General features: G+C 42.1%; 1 non-coding gene and 1 pseudogene across 1 annotated transcript; one reads left to right on the forward strand and one right to left on the reverse strand.

The window, feature by feature from the left end:
• The first annotated feature begins 19,457 nt into the window (after window positions 1-19,457).
• Window positions 19,458-19,545, forward strand: LOC148366324 (U2 spliceosomal RNA; annotated as a pseudogene).
• Window positions 19,546-21,633: 2,088 nt separating this feature from the next.
• trnae-uuc (transfer RNA glutamic acid (anticodon UUC)) lies at window positions 21,634-21,705 on the reverse strand. The gene has a single exon. It is a non-coding gene; the product is annotated as a tRNA-Glu (tRNA).
• Window positions 21,706-22,462: the final 757 nt, after the last annotated feature.

Genomic DNA, 22,462 nt, shown 5'->3' on the forward strand with positions numbered 1-22,462 from the left:
TATTGCAAAGGTTGTACGGCCTACAAACGTCATTTGTTTTTACAACAATTCTTTCACAAGATTTCCATTTTTTTTTTCCTGGTATCTCATCATCAACTCATTAGCCGTACCGCTTATCCTCATTAGGGTCGCGGGGGGGGCTGGAGCCCATCCCAGCCATCTACGGGCAGTGGGCAGGGGACACCCTGAACTGGTTGCCAGCCAATCGCAGGGCACACAAGGACAGACAACTCATTCCCTCATTCACACCTAGGGACAATTTGGACCGGCCAATCCATCTGAAATGCATGTTTTTGGAACGTGGGAGGAAACCGGAGCACCCGGAGGAAACCCAAGCAAGCACAGGGAGAACATACAAACTCCGCACAGGAAGTCTGGAGCTGGATTTGAACCCACGACAGGTTCCCATGACATGAACTGTGCCGCACAAGCGCTAACCACTGCGCCGCCGTGCTGCCTCCTGGTATCTTTTGTCGCATAATACTAACATTTTGCGGGGATTATTTAGTCGGTTGCACAATACACAACTGTATTTAATCACATTTTCTAGTGGAAGTACAATGTTGGCAACAAGATTGACTTGGTATAATTGGAAATTATTTGAATGCAACACAAACTTTTTCTTGTTTTTCCCTGTTTTTTTCTATTTTTTGTTTTATTCCTTGAAAAAAAAATCTCATTGTGTTTATTTTTTCCTAGCTTTTACTTTTTTCTCTGTGTTTTCTACTTACTTTTTTTCCTTTGTTTGTTTCTTGCCTTTTTTCTGGGGTTTTTTTCTGAATTTTTCCTTCTTTTTTCTCTTCTTTTTGTTTCTTTTTTTCTCAGATATTCACTACTTTTTCATTTTGGTATTTTTTTCTTTTTTTTTCTATTTTTCCCCCCCTTCCTTTAAGTCATTTTGTGCACAATTTTAATATAATGTTTGGTGATATAGGGACGAAAGAAGCAAACACCACCTAAAGAGCCGTTTAGGACCCGAAAGAGCCGGTTCCTTTTGGTGAGCCGAGCCGAAGAAGCCGGTTCTCTCAACCTTGACTTCAAAATACCGCATTTAGAACGCAACGTCGGGGGGACCCTTGTATTTTTACCTTCATGCACTTCATGTAACTTTGACTTAATTCGCTTCTTAATTAGCAATTTCGAGCCCTGATTTTTGTGAGCTGGCTCGATTTTCTTGTGCGCGGAAAAGCTCTGGGTAGTGTGCAAATGCGCACACACTCAGCTTAGAGGGAACCTTGAATACGTGTAACGGGTGTAATAATAACTTTTGTTTTGTTCAAATTCCTGCTAAAATATGTTTGTATAGTTTCTGTATAAGGGTCCTGCAATGAAGAGTCCAACAGCGCCACCTGCTGGTATGGGGTAAGGTTTAGTTTAGCCTCTAATTTTATGACCGGAAGGCGGATATTGTTAGCAGTCTCCAGCGCGCTGCTAACGGTAAGCCACGATCTTCTGGTGCTCCGCAAAAAGTTTATCGACAACATTAAAACCACAACTGACAAATCTTGCAACATACACAGTAATGTAATCGATGTTGTCAAGCTGTTAGGATTTATTTCCGTTTTGTTTCTGTCGCCATTTACGTTAGTTTTGCCGTACGTTGGACTCGACTGAAATGCTAATATGCCTCATAGATGTTGAGAACCCGAGGAGGTGCTAACCACATGGTGTGTGTATGTTGTGTTGCTCATTGCAGGTAAATTGTTCCAGTTTTTTCACTCGTTATTGTAATTCTTTTTTTTTCACATACAGTTGAACCTCGGTTCTCGACCATAATCTGTTCCAGAACCCTGTTTGAAAACCGATTTGTTCAATCACCGAAATCATTTTTCCCATTAAAAATAATGTAATCCGTGAATATTTAACGTAAACATAAAGCTAACCCAGGCTAATCCTACGTTCGCGTTATCGTAATCTTCCGTACGAAAGATTCCCCTAACATGAACGTGCAAAAATTTAAAAATCAGGTCGTTTACGAGTCATTTAGCACCCGGGTCTCCACAACAAGTGGTGAGCGGTTTATTGGAAAGGGGGCTCCGTTCCAACACCCTCAATGTTGGGCTCCCTTCCAACACCCTGAATGTTTACCTTGAATATTTAACGTAAACATAAAGCTAAACCAGGCTAATCCTACGTTTGCGTTATCGTAATCTTCCGTACGAAAGATTCCCCTGACATGAACGTGCAAAAATTTAAAAATCAGGTCGTTTACGAGTCATTTAGCACCCGGGTCTCCACAACAAGTGGTGAGCGGTTCATTGGAAAGGGGGCTCCGTTCCAACACCCTCAATGTTGGGCTTCGTTCCAACACCCTGAATGTTTAACGTAAACTTAAAGCTAACCCAGGCTAATCGTACGTTCGCGTTATCGTAATCTTATGAATAGGATTCCTTACCTTTGTGGTGGTCAGCAGAAGGCGCTCGCACACCTCCTTCATATTTGGCTATTATTTCTTTCTTAAATGCAATAGTTGTACGCACTACTTTTCTTTTTTTACCTGTAGCGACTTTGCTTTGCACTGACTTTCTTCGGAAGGGGCTAAAACACTCGTACACCGCTCAGCATCGCACCCTAGCGTACGCACTCACGCATTACCGGCGTTCGAACTCCGATTTTTTGAGCGAACAGCGAAGCAAGAATTTCTCAAAATTTTTGGTCGGACACCGATTTGTTCGAACTGAGAGGTGTTCGAAAACCGAGGTTCCACTGTATATATAAAAAGGATGATTTTGGTTAAAAATTAGATTAAACAGTTGAATTCATTGTAAAAGTTAAAACCACTATACAATCACTTCTTCAAAGTATCTTAGTCAAAATGTATGTAAGAATTATTGTTATGGTTGATTTTCTGAACTGTATTGTATGTCAACTGAAAAGAAAAACATTTTATATGTTTAGAGCAGTCCCCACCGCACTGCTAAGGATGTTGTGAACCAGAGGAGGTGCTAACCACATGGTGTGTGTATGTTGTGTCGCTTATTAAAGTCTCCGGCGCGCTGCTGACGTAACTGAAATAAAAGCCTCATCATCCAGTTCAGCCTGAATGTGGACCCTTGGTGGGACGCGTACACCGCAGTTACATACGTTCGAAACACAATGGACGTGTTCTCAAACAATGGGAAAAAGATGTTCTTGTTTAGCATTGAATGTGTTAACTGGTTTGTTTTAAAAGTTGAGTAAATGCAGTTTTACACCCGAACCAACTCACCACACTATTGACCCTTTGCGCACACGTGACCATAACGATGTGACGGAAGGATGAAAATGTACCCCTATGTTCCTGCTCGAAGCCTTCACTTGGAGAATGCTCGTCTACCAGTGATCCCAAGAGTCAAGAAGAAATCCGCAGGTTCGAGAGTATTCTCCATTCAGGCCCCGGTGCTGTGGAATGCTCTGCCCCCTGATATTCGATCTGCAACCTCAGTGGAACTGTTCAAGTCTAGGCTTAAAACACACTTATATTCTATAGCTTATGAATGACCTATATTTTATGTTGATGATTCCTGTGTATTGTTTGTTGATGCCCTTTAAATGTCCATTGCAGTCTGGTCAGCCTGAAAAGGGGGTTACCTCATATGCACCCCCACTCAAGGTTTTTTAATGTCCTTATGGTCAGGGTTTGAGTTGTTCCTTGCCCTCGTGTAGGTTTTAGATCAGGGGATGGTGTAACGATACTCTGTAGTCTGTTCACCCCTTTGAGAACTTTTGTGATTAGGGGTTTTCCAACTGAACACGACTTCACTTGACTTGACTTAAACCGTAGTAAACAGTACTCCCCATGGGTGAGGTCAGTAATCAGTCGACAATAACAAGAAAAATGCATTGGCAATGAGTAGTCAAACGAATATTGTGCAGCTGTCGGATGAGGTGGCTCACCTTGTCGGAAAGCGCTATTTAGAGAAACTGAGGATAGCAGGAATACCTACCGACCCTTACCTTCTTCCTCCAAGCGTATTCACAATTCTAACCAAATCGTCCAGTCTCCCTGATCTCAGTCCACATGATCTGTACCACAATACAGTGGAACCTCGGTTTTCGAACGCCTCTCAGTTCGAACAAATCGGTGTTCGACCAAAAATTTCGAGAAATTCTTGCTTCGCTGTTTGGTCAAAAATTCGGAGTTCAAACGCCGGTAATGCGTGAGTGCATACGCTAGGGTGCGATGCTGAGCGGCGTACGGGTGTAGATCGCCCCCACCACTCGTGACCAACTGTTATCACGTGCGCACTTGCCTCTTTTTGCTTTCGCTTTTAATATCGGTGAACGGAGTGTTTTAGCCCCTAACTATGCCTCCGAAGAAGGTCGGTGCAAGCAGGACAGGTGAAAAAAGAAAAGTTGTTCGTACAACTATTGCCTTTAAGAAAGACATAATAGCTAAATATGAAAGAGGTGTGCGGGTTTCCGATCTTGCTAGGGAATACAGCATGCGCCTTCTGCTGACCACCACAAAGGTAAGTAATCCTATTCATAATTCTTTTGTTTATCTTTTTAAAAAACATTTTTTACACGTTCGTGTTAGCGTATTTTTTCGTACGGAAGATTACGATAACGCGAACGTACGATTAGCCTGGGTTAGCTCTATGATTACGTTGAACATTCAGGTAAACATTCAGGGTGTTGGAACTGAGCCCAAAATTCAGGGTGTTGGAACGGAGCCCCCTTTCCAATGAAGCGCTAGCCACTTGTGGTGCTAAATGACTTGTAAACGTCCTGATATTTTTATTTTTACACGTTCATGTTAGCGTAATCTTTCTTACGGAAGATTACGATAACGCGAACGTACGCTTAGCCTGGGTTAGCTTCATGTTTTGCGTTAAACATTCATGGTAAACATTCAGGGTGTTGAAACGGATTAAAACGATTTACATTATTTTTAATGGGAAAAATGATTTCGGTGACAAATCGGTTCTCGAACAGTGTTCTGGAACGGATTATGGTCGAGAACCGAGGTTCCACTGTATTGTGAATTGAGTATCCCCATACACCTGTGCTGATCTAACTTATGTGAGTCTGGATGCTTACCAGTTTTTCGTAGCTGGTTGTGTTACCGGTGTGTTGCTGCACTGACAGGGGGAGGTACCACATAATGGCAAAGGTAAGACACTAAAGTTAGCTTTTTATGCTAATATGTTTTTCCAGGGTGCCATCAAACCTCAAATCGACTGTGATCGAAAGCTGCTCAAATTGTTTCGTATTTATGGTGATTTTGAATAGGCCAATGCGTTTATCCACAGTCGAAGTAAGACACATTCAGCTGCAGTAGCACTATTCAACTTATTGGTAGCTACATTGAGTGTGTTTTTGTGACTACTTGACATAAAATTGCACGGAAAGACATAAAAAATACCTTGTAAAAAACGCTTGAGTACTTTGAGGGCTGTCACAACCTCCAGTTATCCATTGCCGTCTTCTGTCTTCATCAAAAGAGATAGAGTAAAATGGCAAATTGGGCTCAGGAGGTAGAGCGCTCGTCTTGGCATCAAGGGATCCAGTTAGAATCCCGGCTCGTCCGTTTTACATGTTGAATTGTCCTTGGGTAAGACACTGAACCCCTAATACTCCCAATAAAGTGATGAAGATAAGACCAATTTGTTGAAGAAGATATGTCGAGAAATCGTCTCATACGTGTTCAAAGAATGCAGGAATCAAATGACGTCAGAGGGAGCTCTTTTTAATTGATACAACAATTTCAACAAGAAAACTCAGCGAATCTCAGATATGCGTGGGTCTTTATAGTTTCAACACAGCCCCGTCCCCTTTCACGCTACACCCTTTCACGTGTACATGCCCAGGGTTCCGTCCTTATTTGGAAGTGTTTTTAAGTTTATGCCAGTTTATGTCACCTTGCCCCTTATCTGTTGTCCTCCCTTAAGGAGGATTGTTTATACTAATTCGGCTGCCGAGACCTTCCCGAGATGTAAGCAACAATTTTCCCAACTGTAAGCAAGTCTTTCTACATGTCGGCAAGTCTCCTGAACAAATGTATGCAAATCTATTCTACAAATGCAAGTCTATATTCTACAACAAATACAGGTTAGCGTCTTACATGGCTGCAATACATTACTATTGGGAAATGTGGAGCACATTGTAAAGTGCTTTGGGAAGTCATTGACTTGAAAAGCGCTATATAAATGCAGATCATTTCATTTCATTTTCAAATCCCCATTGTAAAAATGTGGTTACATTCTTCTGCCGTGGTTATTTATATTTGTTTCGACTCAGCAGCCTGTTCAACTGACTCAGGTACTTTTGCCGTCCGTCATGGCGCTCTTACTTCCAGGGAAGTGCAACACGCGCAAAGGATCAATACAAACTCAACACTGCCCTCTACTGCCTGGAGAGAGCATATGGTTTGCCCGCGGGCCTTATGTTTGACGTTCCTGGTTTAACACGAGCCCTCAGGTGCCGGACAAAAGGCTCCTGCCACACACCCCGGAGCCGCCCGTCGCAGTTGCCACGGAGACCCATTGAGATGCCCGGTGGTGACCCCTGACCCGAGGGGAAAGCTGGTGAATGCGGCTGAGAGGCCGGGGCATCTGGGCTATCATCTGGCGCCTCACACAGAAAAAAAAGCCCCCTCGCCAGCTGGAAGGAGGGCAGAATGGGGGGCACCAGGAAAAAAAGCGGGAGAGAGAGAGCGAGAGAGGGAGCTGTCTGTTTTTTCTTGTCCTCTTGAGAGAGAGTGGCCATTCACACTGTGCATCTCATTAAGATCTCCGAACCCCCTCAGCATCTCAAACCCCCTTTGCGCCCTGAGTCTAGGCAGCTGCTTGGAGCATTCAAGCTCAAGTGCAGAGGTGGGAAGGGAACATTTGGACATATGCCACCAACACTCGGACTGTTGGAGATGCCTCATTAGACAGTGAAACCGTGGAAATCAGTGTTTCTCAACTGGTGGGTCGGGACCCAAAAGAATTTTCGGCCTATAACCTGGCAAAATAATGCTAAGAAGAAAAACCACAGGGTCTATTACACTCCTTAACCAGTGTTCATTTTACCTCTGAAAAGTGATGGGTCCCGGGGACTCGCATGCTCAAAAATCTATGGGTCCCAACAGAGATCTATGGGTCCCCAAAATTTAGTGTTATCGCGGTTGACATCGTAAATCGGCGACAAATATATAATGTAAATCTATATATTCCTTCAGTTTTAATCATCACAGTTTATTGGTAATACAAATCTGTTATCGCTTCAGATTTTTCAGTTCACAATATTGTACACTATACAAAATAATATTGCTGAAATATTTATATATTCTTGCAGTTTTAATCATCACAGTTAATTGGTATACAAAGCAGTTATTGTTGTGGAATAGAAACGTGCTGACATCAGACTTTCGGGAAAGTCTTGGCAGACGAATTAGTACAAACAATTAGAAACGTGCTGACATCCGACTTTCAGGAAAGTCTTAGCAGACGAATTAGTACAAACAATACTCCTTAAGGGAAGCGTTTGACTTGCCAATACTGCTGAGAAAACTGAGGGAAAAACATTTCCGAAGAAGTTACGTAAGCGGGGTGGGCCAAACCGGTTCCATATGCTGTGTTGAAAGCTATAAAGATCCACGCGTATCTGAGATTTTCTGAGTTTCTTGCGGAAGATGTACCAATAAAACAAGAACTCCCTCTGACATCGTCTGATTCCTGCATTCTCTACGAACGCGTACGAGACGAATTCTCGACCTATATTTCTTCAACATTATCGCTTCAGATTTTTCAGTTCACAATATTGTACACTATACAAAATAATATTGCTGAAATATTTATATATTCTTGCAGTTTTAATCATCACAGTTAATTGGTATACAAAGCAGTTATCACTTCAAATTTATCAGTTCATATATTCTTTGTGGTTTGCTGTCCCGCTATAGTTGTAATGCCTTCTCAAGGTCCAATCCATTATCATCCTCCTCATAGCGTCACCAGGAATTTAGTCAATTTTGGCAGAAAAGAAGAGTATACTTTTGTTTATTTTCTTTCGTCGAATCGTTCGCTTCTACACGCGTGTTTTCCTTGCTTTCGCGGTCTTCTGAAGAATTTCTCCGCCGTTTTTTCGTGCCGGAATTATTGACGTTGTTACCACTTTCTGTGTTATGTTTCGACTTATTACCGACACTGAAGAAATTACCAATTTTTTGTTGATTTGCACCTAATACCAACTGTTTTTTCGGAGGCATACTTCTCTTTCACTCGACAACCGCCACAACAATGACGTCATCTCGAGGCAACGATATCTCGTTTGCCGAGATCGGCGCGAGACCAAAACAACAATGGCGGACGGCGGAGCTGCCTGACGAAAAGTTTGGAGTGCGGTAAATCTTTGTTAAAAAAAAAAAAAAAAAAAAAAAAAGTAATCCGGTAATAATGACGATTTGGTGTCAAAAAAGTTGCGTCCCGAGGACGCACGTTGATTTGAGACTATGCGTCCCCAGCAAAAATGATGCATCTAGGACGCAGGGACGCGGGCAAACGAGATGGCGATAATGCCTAGCTCAATCTCTTCTTATGGTTAATCAATCAACGCGAGGGACCACATTTCACTTCATTGTGATTTTGTTGGTTTTATTTCCCTTTTTTGCCCATGAAAATGGGTGCCAAGAAAGTTAATGGTGAGGGGGAAGGAAAAGTGGCAAACAGTGACAATAATTCTCGAGTCAATCTTTATGAACTATATGATTGAATAATTATCTATTATTTTAGGTACACGTGTTAATAATGTTTTAATTGTCTTTTAGTATATGGCTGTTTCATAGCAGCTTCAGTGTGATGTGGGCTTATATGCGAGTCTATACGGCACTTGAAGTCCTTTTGGGTTTGCTGGTCACTTTCTTATTTGAAAAAAAAGATGAATATATTCCATTACCTATCAAGATAATTTAAGAACTGGAAATATTTTCTTGATTTGGGTCGCAACTTGTCATTAGGGTTGAATGGGGGGTCCTGAAGTCAAACCAGTTGAGAACCAATAGTGTAATTGGATAACAACTTTTCTAGTCTAATTTTAATGTTAATGCTAATCAACATCTGTATCGCAGAATGACACAGCAGCGTGTAACCCACAGGTGTCAAACAGGCGGCCCGCGGGCCAGATCAGGCCCGCTAAGGGATTGAATCCAGACAACACTCAGAGAAGCGCAAGAGAAAAACAAGCTGCAGGTTGAAATATGTCAACTTGATGTTGCCAAAGCCAGGTGCCTCTCACAAAGACACTGTACTTTTATTTATTTCTCTCTCTCTCTCTCTTTTCCACCCTTTTTCTCCCACTCTCTGTCTCTGTCTCTTTTACTCTTTATGTCTCTCTTTTTCTCTTCCTTTGTTCCTCTTTGTCTCTTTCTCTCTCTGTGTCTTTTTAACTTCATTTGCTCCAACTTCGTTTTTTCCTTTTCTCTCTTTACTCTTTCTCTCTTCCTACCCTTCACGCTTTCTTTCCTCTTTTCTCTCCTTCTGTCTTTCTATTTCTCTTTGTATTTCTTTCTTCCTCTCCCTTTCTTTTCCCCCTCTCTCACGACTTTTTATCTTTTGTTTCTCACACTCTCTCCCTCTCTCTCTTTTTCTTTCTTTGTCTCGCCCTCTCTCCTTGTCCCTCCCTCTTTCTCTTATTTCTTTATCTCTCTTTTTCTTTCTCTTAAATCTATTAATCCGGCCCCGACAGAATGTTTGTTCTGTCGTGTGGCCCCTGAGTTAAAATGAGTTTGACACCCCTGGTGTAACCAGTGACTTATTTACTATTTTCTCTGCAAAGATCTAAAATATCAGTGACGTACTGATAATTTGGAGGATGATCAGTTGTCTAAAAAAATAATATGTGTGGCAGTATCATGTCATACAAACAGCAACATTTTAGTCCCTTTTAGCAACTGCATTTCGGTGCTATACTTTATTACACTATATATCATGCAAACGGCTGCAATATAATGAACATGGCGGTGAGTGATTTCACACGCGTGCTTGTGGTTTTCTATTTGTCTAGGATGAAAATGGTGAAAGTAAGAAAAGGGTTGTCTCAGATACAGTTTAAATGCCAACCCTAACGCCAATACAGATGAAAAGGACAAGTTTATTCGAGCACATCTAAATATTTCACGTACTTGCACGCGCAGCAGAAGGAACTGTAATGATGATTTCAGCCAGAAGATGGCGTCAGCCAGTACAGTATTTTGAAGTTACCACCTTTAACATGAAATCGGGGGAATTTTTAATAGATATTTAAATTGCTCGTGCGTGTTGAGTGGGTATGCCAAATGAGCACAGCAGGACTGTTGTCAAAACAAAATGTGCAATAAGGTGTAAATGCTAGGAGGGGGTAAGCTGGGGCAGAAAAGGGGGCGGGGCATATGCTAATGAGATTCTCCAGGTTCCACAGAGGGCGCCATCACCACCTCCTGATTTACACGAGGGGCCGTCGCAGACTGCACATACAACTGTTACCAGAAAAAAAAGAAAGGGAGAAAAAAAGAGGCACTATCACGTCTTGAGAAATTAGTGTCAAGTCTTTTATTCCCGAACACACTCAATTTTTTTTTCTATCTGTCATCTACGCTGATGAATAGAGCTTTGCGTGTGGATTTTAATGACTGCTTTGTGGAGGTGGGAATTGGCCATGCATTAAATTGGAATGAGACGCATTTTTTCGCTCCCCTCCTCAGCAGGGGACGACTTTTGAAGGAGGGGGCGCTCTTACTGCACATGAATTGATCCATCCAGTAGCTGAGTAGTAGGGGTGGGCGATACTGGGAATTTTTGTATCGGTCTCATAAGAGTAAATACAGGGTGGTATTAATCAATACCGATCTAAAATCGATACGATATGCTTGGAAATGATTTTTAATTAATTGGCCCTTTCCGTCTTGAGTTAGGTCATAAAAACAGCGCGCAGATTTTAGGCACAAAAAATATTTTATTTTTTTATTAAATAACTACAATGTAAACAATAAAGGGACAGTGTACATTATTTGGTGCCTCCTAGAGCATTTTTTTTAATTTGTTAAAGAAAAAACAAATTGGTTCATATGATAAGTAAAAATACGCACACGTGCATTTTTTCAAATACTCGTAGTTGAGAAAATTGCCTTAACATGAGCCTCAACCTAAAGGGACCTGACATTATTGTTGGACATCTTGCTTCTACGGGTACCCAAATACCTCAAACAGAATGGGCAAAAAAAAAAAGAAAGAAAACATGGTCGATTTTGGTCACAGTGTTACTATTTACGTACAGTCTCTGTAGTTTAGTATTCTTCCTTTTTTTAATATAACGATCGTTTTCTGTTGTACTGCACAGTACAGCAACATCTAGCAGTCAGAGAATGCACACTGTCCCTTTAACAGTATAAAAATTGATTGCATATCATTCTACTGCAGGGTTCGGGAACCTTTTTGACCCAAAGAGCCATAAAAGCACTTTTTATAGATATATATATATATATATATAGAGAGAGAGAGAGAGAGACACTATATATTTCGAGACAAAATTCAATAAAAACTCTCCCGCAATTACTTAAGAGTGTTGAGGTTAATTTTGTCGTTTTTGTTCTAAACAATGGTTTCAAAACAAGGTGCAAGCAAAGTTCTTTTGTAAAAATGTCACAAAATACAGACGCTGCCCTACTTACGAACGAGACGATGCGGACTATCATTCGTAAGTTGAATTTGTTTGTAAGTTCCTTCAGTGCTATATTTTGTAAGTTTAAGGTTTGTATAAGTATGTTTAAGACTTGTATTAGTAACCTGCATTGTTTTGTACTAAAAATAAACATTTAAGAAAATATTGTGCTCTATAAAGATAAATAAAGTGAAGTTAAACTGACTTGTGGAAGATGGGCTTCAAGAGGTCATCCTCAGTGGTAGGGAGTGGGACGAAAAAAAAGCAATCCAACCATTTTCTCAACCGCACCAAGCTTTCTTATTTCACTTTAATTTAAAAAGAAACGGCTCGCCAACCATATTGATGGATTCACGAGATGAGTCGAATGGTCGTGAGAAGGGGAGCATCTGTACTTCAAACAAAGATACCAACCTATTTACCTTCAGTGCAGACGACACTGGGCAAAGGAGTAAGAGTACGCGCATCCTCTTCTGTGTAAAGCTACGCCCATTCTTATCGCTTACCCCAATTAAATTGCTTTCCTAGAGCTTCTGGGTAAGACATTTGATTTTGGTTAAAGTTAGTTTTGGGAGTTATCACAAAGTGTCTCAGCAGTGAAGCAAAATTGTTTAATGAGCTTTCATAAACTGAGTCGGCTTGTGTGACACTGACTGTAAACTGTCGTTAAAATTGTGTCCTATATATATAAATATTAGAGAAAACCCTATTGTGATTAGGATTATTTAATGTCGTAAAAATGCACTAGTCCATTTTTTTTGTTTAACCCATATGAACAGAGTCATGGTTTTCTGACCCCGGTTCTACAGTATAAAAATGTCAACAACACAACTTCAATAGAAGATAAAGTGAGCAGTGAAAATAAAGTGTAAAAACAATTACAATCCATTAAAACAATTGTTATAGTGCTTGTTAAAATTGGAAGACAGTATTGATCCCAGGACAACAGTATCAATCCAGTCCAAATACTAGTATCGATAAAAACCATATTTGGATAAATCAGGCCCACTTTCACTGAGTAACACTAAGGTGAGGCTGTGGGCTCTCCCAAGTGCACACAGGAAAGACGAATCCCCGAGATTGTGTACAGTGAAGTTTCATTTTAAGCAGGAAAGAAAACAATTTCTGTTTTTCTCATTGGAGAAAAAAAAAACAGCATATAAGTGAGTTCAAGGCTGCGCGCTCTCGGATCAATGCGCTCAGTGAATGAATGCAAGTTCAGCTGCATGAAGGTCTGGCGGTTGTGTTTAGATGGCTTCGAATGCGAGTTGCGTGGTTCGGTGTTGCGCTGCGCAGAAGCCATGAAGAAAACACGACAACAGCGTTCCATAAAACTTTAGATAGACAGAGATAGCTAGATAGATAGATACTTTATTCATCCCCGCAGGGAAATTCACATTTCCAGCAGCATCCCTGAGCTGAGAACAATACAATAATAAAGCAAAAAGAATACAATATACAAATACCCAATGTGACGTGCAAATGCCCACTGTAGCGTGTTGTATAGAATATCTAAATAGTGCTACACAGAATACATATTGCAATAAAATTCGGTAATATGCAATGTAGGGGGTGTGGTTTAATGTGGGCTTTTACTCTGCCGGGCAGAGTTAAAGAGCCTCATGGCATGAGGAAGAAAATATCTCTTCAGTCTGTCCGTAGTACAAGACAGTGACAGCAGTCTGTCGCTGAAATTGCTCTTCTGTCTGGAGATAATGCTGTGTAGTGGATGCGATGGATTGTCCATGATTGACCGCAGCTTTTCCAGTGCCCGTCTCTCAGCTACTGTTGTCAGGCTGTCCAACTCTGTGCCTACAACAGAGCTCGCTTTCGTCGCCAGTTTATTGAGATGAGAGGCATCCTTCTTCTTGACGCTGCCTCCCCAACACACTGTCGCATAGAAGAGGGCGCTTGCCACAATTGTTTCATAGAATATTTTCAGGAGCTTTTTGCAGATTTTGAAGGAGGCCAACCTTCTGAGGAAGTAGTCGGCTTTGGCCTTTCCTACATAGAGCTTCTGTGTTGGCAGTCCAGTCCAGTTTGTTGTCCAGCTGCACAACCACTTTGACGTGATCAGTGGCCAACTTTAGCGGGAAAACAACTGAACTGATGAAAGAGATAACGGAAGTTATTCAATTATTTTCTCAAATAAGTTCACGGATCCCTTTACCGCCTGGGTTGTCGGGGCACCAAGAAGGACTCAACTCTGGACAGCTTTCTCCACTGTGTCCATCTTGTAGTGCAGTGGTTCCCTAAGTGGGCGGTACCGTCCCTCTGGGGGCGGTGGAAACATCTGGGGGTGGCGGTGAGGAAGAAGGGGGCGGTAGGAGGGCGGTAGGGGGGCGGCAGTCTGAAGTCGAAGTCAGAAGTTTAAACGTAGTGCGGTTGTAAAACAGCAAAGCACTCCGTTTTTTTTCAAGGTTTTGTAGTGAGTGATGGAGTTTTGGCCAACCACAATTGTTACCGTTCGAGTTTTAAAAGCGCCGACCAATCAGAGGCAAGTTTTAATAGTAGCAAAAGCCAATAAAAGCGATTTAAAGTTTGCAAGCACCACACTATGCCACATCCGCCGTGTGAGCTCATTGAGTGTCATGGCGGACTCAACAGAGTCAACAAACGAGAAAACGCTCGGAATACACTGGGGAGCCAAGGGGCGCCAGCCTGCAAAAGTTTGGGAACCATTGTTGTAGTGTGTCTCAGGCAAGTACAGCCTGGTGGCGCCCATCCCTCTCCTGACCATTTTTGGGGTTGGGGTTTGCTCCCCCCACATGAAAGAGATAGCTCTGGTTTCCATGATTACCAGTAGCAGGAATAGCCCCCTGATACATACATCAAACATACAAAAATAACAGAAACTAACACCACACCAGCACACTTACAGAACCATTGAGTAAATAAAACATATAAAACTAAAACAAAGTTTTTCTATACTTACCAGAACGATTGTCTTCCAAGAAAATCTCAACAGTTTATTAACATTAGCTATGCGTTAGCATCATTGTTAGCCAAGAAGCCGCAGACCTTGGTGAGGAGTAAACACATTCAACTAACAAACTAACCCCTCAAAAAACGTTTTCCAACCTTAGAAAGACTATAGTCTGGACAGAAAATCTCAATGTTAGTGCTCCACAGTTTATATATATACTATATATTATATATACATTCTTCATGGGGAAACTAAGCTCTCCTTAGGGGGCACCACGTTGGACACCCTTGGTATAGATGTAGCCAAATCCTGATGGTCCATGCCACAGAAGTTCACTGAGAACAAGGCCAGGTCTCCTGTGGGAATTCAGCTCCCAGACCAACAAGCAGCTCCTGGCTAACCCAACAGTTAGTGGTGGTGGTTAAAGAGAAGAAGAGGGTGGTGATAGTACATGTGGCAATCCCAGCGGTCACCAACATCTGTCAAGGGCCCGCTCGGGGTGGCGCAGAAACGCCGAAGGCCGAAGCAAGGATGAAAGAAACAATGGGTTGTTTATTTGGTCCAGGTTCTGTAACAAGAGGGACAGAAGAATTGAGGATATGGTATCTCGATCACCAGAGCCAGCTCTCGAGGTCCAGGGGCAGGCAAGGTGTCGGTGATCCAGTAAACATTGAAGAAAGAGACAGTCCAAATGCTCGGCTGGCAGAATTCGTGGCCTGGAGAGGAGGCAAGGGTTCGGTACACTGTAAGCAAAACAAGGCTGAGACAACGCTAGAAAGAGACAAGAGTGCCAACGACTGGCAAACATACTCAAAAACAGAAGTGCTTCAATAGTGAGCAGACATGTGATTAGGGGGCAATCAGCCCAAGTGACACCAAGTGTAAGTGAAAATCAAAGCCAAGGAGGAAGTGACTGAAAAAGGAAAAGTGAGAGAGTTAAGGAAAGAACTAAACCTGACAGCCACATTGTGACAACATCAGGAAGAAAGAACACGGGGAAACTGTAGAAATACCATGGGTTAAAAGAGCAGCTGAAAAAGATGTGGAGGGTCTAGGCCAGCATCGTCTCCGTGGTAGCAGGGAACTCTGGGCGTTAATCCCCTGTTTCATCTCATCTCATTAGCTGCACCGCTTATCCTCAATAGGGTCGCGGGGGTGCTGGAGCCCATCCCAGCAATCATCGGGCAGTGGGCAGGGGACACCCTGAACTGGTTGCGAGCCAATCGCAGGGCACACAGGGACAGACAACTCACTCGCTCATTCACACTTAGGGACAATTTGGACCGGCCAATCCACCTGAAATGCATGTCTTTGGAATGTGGGAGGAAACCCACGCAAGCACGGGGAGAACATACAAACTCCGCACAGAAAGTCCGGTAGGTGGATTTGAACCCACACAGGAGGTTCCCAAGACCTTAGTACTGTGCCGCACACGCGCTAACCACTGCGCCGCCGTGCTTCCCCACCCCCTGTCTCATTCGGGTTTCACCACATCACAGATTTGCATCGCATATTGTGTTCTGCATTCTGATTGGTTAAACAATCTTCCCTGTCATGATTACCGTTTAAAATCACCTGTGCCCGCTCATTTGGCACCAGCTACTGCGGGCTACCTGTCAGTCCGTCTGCGAACCTCTGTTGATACAAGGCAAGCCTTTTTAACCCTGACTCCCGCCTGTCCCGTCTTTGCTCCCGTTTTCCACTTGTCCGTTCCTGATCTCCCTGTCTGTCTCCGGCTATGACCTGTTGCTCTCCCGTCCCGCCTTACGATCCGTTTTTTATCCCAACCACATCTGCTTTCCCGTCCCGGCTTACGACCCGTTTTTGATCCCGACCACGTTTTTGCTCTCCTGTCCCGGCTATCGACCTGTTTTTCCCTCCCTGACACCGCCATCTCCTGCTACGAAAGATCCACTTCCGTATTCAGATCACGATCCCGCGTCCAGCGAGCACCGGATCGCGGGCGCTGCCATTCCTTTCTCTATCTCAATAAACTTGTGAGAAACATTACGCGATTGGGTCTACCCTTTGTACTGGACGTGACATTCCCGCTCATTCTCATTTGACAATGAAATGAAAATGAAATGATCTGCATTTATGTAGCGCTTTTCAAGTCAATGACTTCCCAAAGCGCTTTACAGTGTGCTTCACATTTCCCAATAGCAGCCTTGTATTGCAGCCATGTAAGACGCTAACCTGCTTATTGGGGCTATTAGGGGTTCAGTGTCTTACCCAAGGACACTTTGACATGTAACACGGACAAGCTGGGATTCGAAACTGGGATCCCTTGATCCCAAGACGAGCGCTCTATCCCCTGGGCTACTGCCGCCCCACATAAATACTTTATTCAGTACTTTTATCTGCTAGAAATGGTTGGGCCTAGAACAAGTACAATGGACAGGGCTGGTTAATTTAACTTGATTACTTTCAATTACTCCAATACCAAAGATGCTAATAAAAGACAAAATAAACTAAATTTGAATAAAATGACTGTCACGAGGGTGGACCGGACCAGAACGGAGGCAGGAAGGGAGAACTCAATTGCGTTGACAATCATAACTTTTATTTAACAAAATAAAAGTCGTCCAAAACTCCGGGACAAAACAGAACAAAAACATTCTTACACTCAGAATGGGCAAGTACAGGTTTCCTCCGACTCAAACTAAACAGGACAGGGCATAACAGAACGGAAAATGTGTAATGAGCCAGCACCCGCAAAACCCACAACCCAGCCTTAAGTAGCACACACGCAATTAGCTGATCTGCTTCAGCTGGTGCCCAGGGGGCGTGGCCAGCCGGTCGCCATGGCGACCATGCTGGCCATGACAATGACTAAATTTTGTGCAGGCTTGGGGAGTAACGGAACACACGGAGCGGCAAAAAATATGTTGGCAAGCTGTTTGGATTTATTTTCATTTTCTTTCTGTCGCATTTTATGTTAGTTTTGCCGGAGATCAAAGAGATCAAAGCCAGGAGAGAAAGCCTACCACGTGTTGTGAGTCAAAATTTTATTCATATTTAGTTTCTTTTGTCTTTTATTAGCATATTTGGTATTGGAGTAATCCAAAAGTAATTGAAAGTAATCCAGTTAAAGTAACCCTACCCAACCCTGATAATGGAGTATTTAATTGTACAATAAATATAAGTTTCTACTTGACGAATTACGCCTTTTACAGGTCCTTTTTGGAACGATAAACACGGGATGACTTTATATAGATATACATACAATATCAATACTAAAGTCGATAAAAGCCGGAAAAAATTAGCCGTCTGTTGACGCATGCGTGACTTGAAGTGGCTCCACTCGATCACACTCCTTCCATGCACATTGTGTCCCGAAGATAGATGAGCATGTGCATCTGACAAACACGCTAGCTAGCGCATGATGGTCTCAGGGGGGGGTCAGCATGTGGTCATCTGCAGTCAGCTGAGGAGCTGAGCACGCTGCCCTCTGATAAGACGCCAGACGGCCAAAGGACAGCCAAGGCACCACCTCGCAAACAACACGTGACCGGCCGTGAAAAATATCAGTTGGGGCACTATTGTCCTTCCAAATGGATTGTCTTTCGTTTTTGGGGAGTTTTAATGATTTCATCTGCTCTAACTGTGGTTCTAAAATTGTATCCATCTATGAAGTTAGGACCTTGACTCAGCTTCTAGAATTGTGTACTATCTATGCCACGGGTGTCAAATTGAATTGAATTGAATCCGGCCCGCGAGAGAAGCGCAAGAGAAAAACGAGCCGCAGGTGGAAATATGTCCACTTGATGTTGCCAAAGCCAGGTGCCTCTCACAAACGCTGTACTTGGATTTTTCTCTTTCTTTGTTCCTCTTTCTCTCTGTCTTTTTACCTTCTTTTGCTCTCTTCCTTTTTCATTTTTTCTCTTTTCTCTCTCTCTCTCTCACTTGCTCTCTCCCTCTCTCTTTCCTACTTCTGTCCTTCTCTCTTTGTATTTCTCTTTGGATTTCGTACTTTCTCTCTTTTTTCCCCTTCTCTTTTTCTCATTTCATCTCTTTTGTTTCTCTGTCTCTCCCTCTTTCGCTCTCTTTTTTCTCTCTCGCTCTCTCTCCCTTTCTCTTTTTCTTTGTCCTACCCTCTCTACTTCTCTCTCCCTCTTTTTCCCTTATTTCTTTTTCTCTTTTTTTCTTTCTCATCTACTAGTCCGGCCCCCGAGAGAATGATTGTTACATCGTGTGGCCCCCCAGTTAAAATGAGTTTGACACCCCTGATATATGCAGTACCATCTATGTCACAGGTGTCAAACTGGCGGCCCGCGGGCCAGATCGGCCCCGCTAAGAGATTGAATCCGGCCCGCGAGACAACACTCAGAGAAGCACAAGATAAAAACAAGCTGCAGGTTGAAATATGTCAACTTGATGTTGCTAAAGAATGGTGCTTCTCACAAAGACACTGCACTTGTATTTATTTATCTCTCTCTCTCTCTTTCCACTCCTTTTCTCCCACTCTCTGTCTCTTTCACTCTGTGTCTCTCTTTTTCTCTTCCTTTGTTGCTCTTTGTCTCTTTCTCTCTCTGTCTTTTTAACTTATTTTGCTCTAATTTCCTTTTTTTCCTTTTCTCTCTTTTCTCTTTCTCTCTTCCTACCCTTTGCGCTTTCTTTTCTCTTTTCTCTCCTTCTGTCTTTCTATTTCTTTTAGATTTCTTTCTTCCTCTCCCTTTCTTTCCCCCTCTCTCATGACTTCTCTTTTTATCTCTTTTGTTTCTCAGGCTCTCCCCCTCTCTCTCTTTCTTTATCACCCCTCTTTCTCTTATTTCTTTATCTCTCTTTTTCTTTCTCTTTAATCTACTGGTCCGGCCCCCAACAGAATGTTTGTTCTATTGTGTGGCCCCCGAGTTAAAATGAGTTTGACACCCCTGATCTATGTAGTTACCACTTTGTAACTTTGAAGGATTATTTTACAGCAATGCTGTGATTTTTGCAATCGGGAGATGGAATAAGAGCTTGCTCTGTCCACTCCACGCATCGGCCCGGTATTGCAGTACCTCCGGGAACGGTGCAGTCGCACTGATCGCTGCATGACTCTGTGGCTAGGACCTTGACTCAGCCTCTTGGCTGGGAGCAAGTGTCTCTGCCCCTCGGCTTCGAAGCGTATTACGATTTGACCGATAACGGATAATGGATAATTGATAAAGAATATAGAACAATAAACCTTGCAAAATCCCCCCTCGCTCCAAACAGCACCAACAAAATATCACTTACTTAAGCACTTTCGGTTTAGTTTATTGGGAATTTCCATCTTTTCAGTTTCGTTTTAGCTCTTGCATCGCTCTTCTATAAGTATAAGTATATAAGTATAGCCTCAGAGACAGTTACTTCCCCAGAGCCATTACCAGGGTTGGGTAGGGTTACTTCAACTGGATTACTTTCAATTACTTTTGGATTACTCCAATACCAAATATGCTAATAAAAAACGAAAGAAACTAAATATAAATAAAATTATGACTCACAACACGTGGTAAGCTTTCTCTCCTGCCTTTGATCTCTTTGATCTCCGGCAAAACTAACATAAAATGCGACAGAAACAAAATGAAAATAAATCTAAACAGCTTGCCAACATCATTTTTGCCGTTCCATTGTATTCCGTTACTCCCCAAGCCTGCACAAAATTTAGTATATTTATTCATATTTAGTTTCTTTTGTCTTTTATTAGCATATTTGGTATTGGAGTAATCCAAAAGTAATTGAAAGTATTTCGGTTAAAGTAACCCTACCCAACCCTGGCCATTACCACCCTAAACACACACTGCACAAAAAAATGAAAACTCCCACTACCTCATACGAACGTAAAATGGTACTCATGCCCAATGTTCCCTCTAAGCTGCGCGCGTGCGCAAATGCGCACTGCTCGCACATTCTCAGCGCACAAGAAAATCTTGCCAGCGCACAAAAATGAGGGATCAAAATTACTGATTAAGAAGCGACTTAAGTCAAAGTTACAGTGCATGAAGGTAAAAATACACGGGTTCCCCTGACGTTGTGTCCTAAATGCAGTATTTTGAAGTCGAGTCGAAGGAGAACGAAGTTGAGTAAAGTTAGTAGAGTTTGTTGGGGAACCGGCTTCTTCGGCTCGGCTCACTAAAAGGAACCGGCTCTTTCGGGTCCTAAACGGCTCTTCGGGTTGTTTTTGCTTCTTTAATCCCAACATGACCAAATATTATGTAAAATTATGCACAAAATGACTTAAAGGAAAGGGAGAATAGAACAAAAAAAAATAAATACCAAAATGAAAAAGTAGTGAAAAGCTGAGAAAAAAAGAAACAAAATTTAGAAAAAAGCCAGAAAAAAAAGAAAGAAATGTAGGAAAAAAGTAAATAGACAACAAAAAGAAAAAAGTAACAGCTCGGAAAAAATAAACACAATGAGATTTTTTTAAAGGAATTTTTTTAAAAGTAGAAGTAAAAAAACACGGAAAAAAGAAGAAAAAGTTTGTGTTGCATTCAAATAATTTCCAATGATATCAAGTGAATCTTGTTGCCAACATTGTACTTCCACTAAAAAATGTGATTAAGTACAGTTCTGTATCTTACAACCGACTAGAATAGAGATCGCTCTCGAACCTGCGGATCTCTTCTTGGCTCTTGGGATCGCTAGTAGACCAGCATTTTCAGAGCATAGGCTCCAGACTGTAACATAGGGGGAAATTAAATCTGAAAGATATGAGAGAGCAAGTCCATGCATGATTTTGTATACTACCAACAGAACCTTAAAATCACATCTTGGATATTGCAAGTTGTAAGTTGGGTACGTAGTAGCTGTTGTCAATGACTTGATTTCAGGTAGGAATGTTTTATCAAGGGTGTTGGTTTGGTCTTGGCTTTGGTGGGGACATATTGCATTTTTTAAGTGATCACATAATAACAAAACATAAATTTCTCAATATTGGTGGGGACACGTCCTCTCTGTCCATACCAAAACTACGCCTTTGGTTGGATTGATAAATGTTTAGACTATCCATCAAAACGGCTATTCCGGTTATAGTGTTGCATAGAGTGGCATATGCAGATTAAGTTTCTGTGGATTCAGGTTAAGTTTTTCCATTAAATTTTCTGTCCCAGTAAACAGACATTTAATGGAAAAAGAGCAAATTCCCACACCGGGAGTTGAACCCGGGCCACCTGGGTGAAAACCAGGAATCCTGACCGCTAGACCATGTGGGACTTGCTCATTCTTTTTGACTGCCCGTTAAAAACATGAATAAGGCCTTTTCCTGTGCAGTTGTCATTATTTAACCCCTTTTAAAATTGTTCTGTATATTATCGTTTTCTTTGTAGATTTATAAATATTTTAATTTGTGCTTTTCATGTTTTCCAGTGTTAACGATTATTTTTGCTTTGTCAGGTGAAAAAAATTTTCATGGGCTATAACTGGCCCTAAATTCAGATCGGATCGGGTTAGGCTGAGCTTGGGCACCTACCTCTAGGCTGAAAGTGGCGAACAAAACCTTTTACTGCTTGCTCGTTTCAGAGTTGCATGCATTTAACAATACGACTGATCAGTAATGCAGCCCAATAGTTGCTGACCACTGCGCTGAAAACCTGAATGAAGAGCTACCTCTATGATTTTAGGTATTATTAAACCCTGATTTCTGTCTGTCAGGATTCCCAAACAAAACTTCCATCTAAAATCTACTATGCTGATTGGCTCAAACAGCCCAAAAAACCTGCAGGTCCTTTTACCTTTGGAGCCAGTCAACTTGAATTTCTGCAAGTCTGCTCAGCGTTAAAGACTCATATTTTAAAATCGTGAACCATGAAAAGCACGCGGCTTTTCTTTTCACCCTCACTCTCTTTCTTTTCCCTTCTCTTTCTCCCTTCACTCTCTCTCTTTTTTATCTATTTCTCTCATTCTTGCTCTCTTTCTTTTTTTCTCTACTTTTCTGTTTTTCTCTCTCTCTCTCTCTCTCTCTCTCTTACT

The sequence above is a fragment of the Urocampus carinirostris genome, chromosome 5, assembly GCF_059441175.1.
Source record: "Urocampus carinirostris isolate Australia breed hairy pipefish chromosome 5, RoL_Ucar_1.0, whole genome shotgun sequence".
In the NCBI taxonomy this organism is placed as follows: domain Eukaryota; kingdom Metazoa; phylum Chordata; class Actinopteri; order Syngnathiformes; family Syngnathidae; genus Urocampus; species Urocampus carinirostris.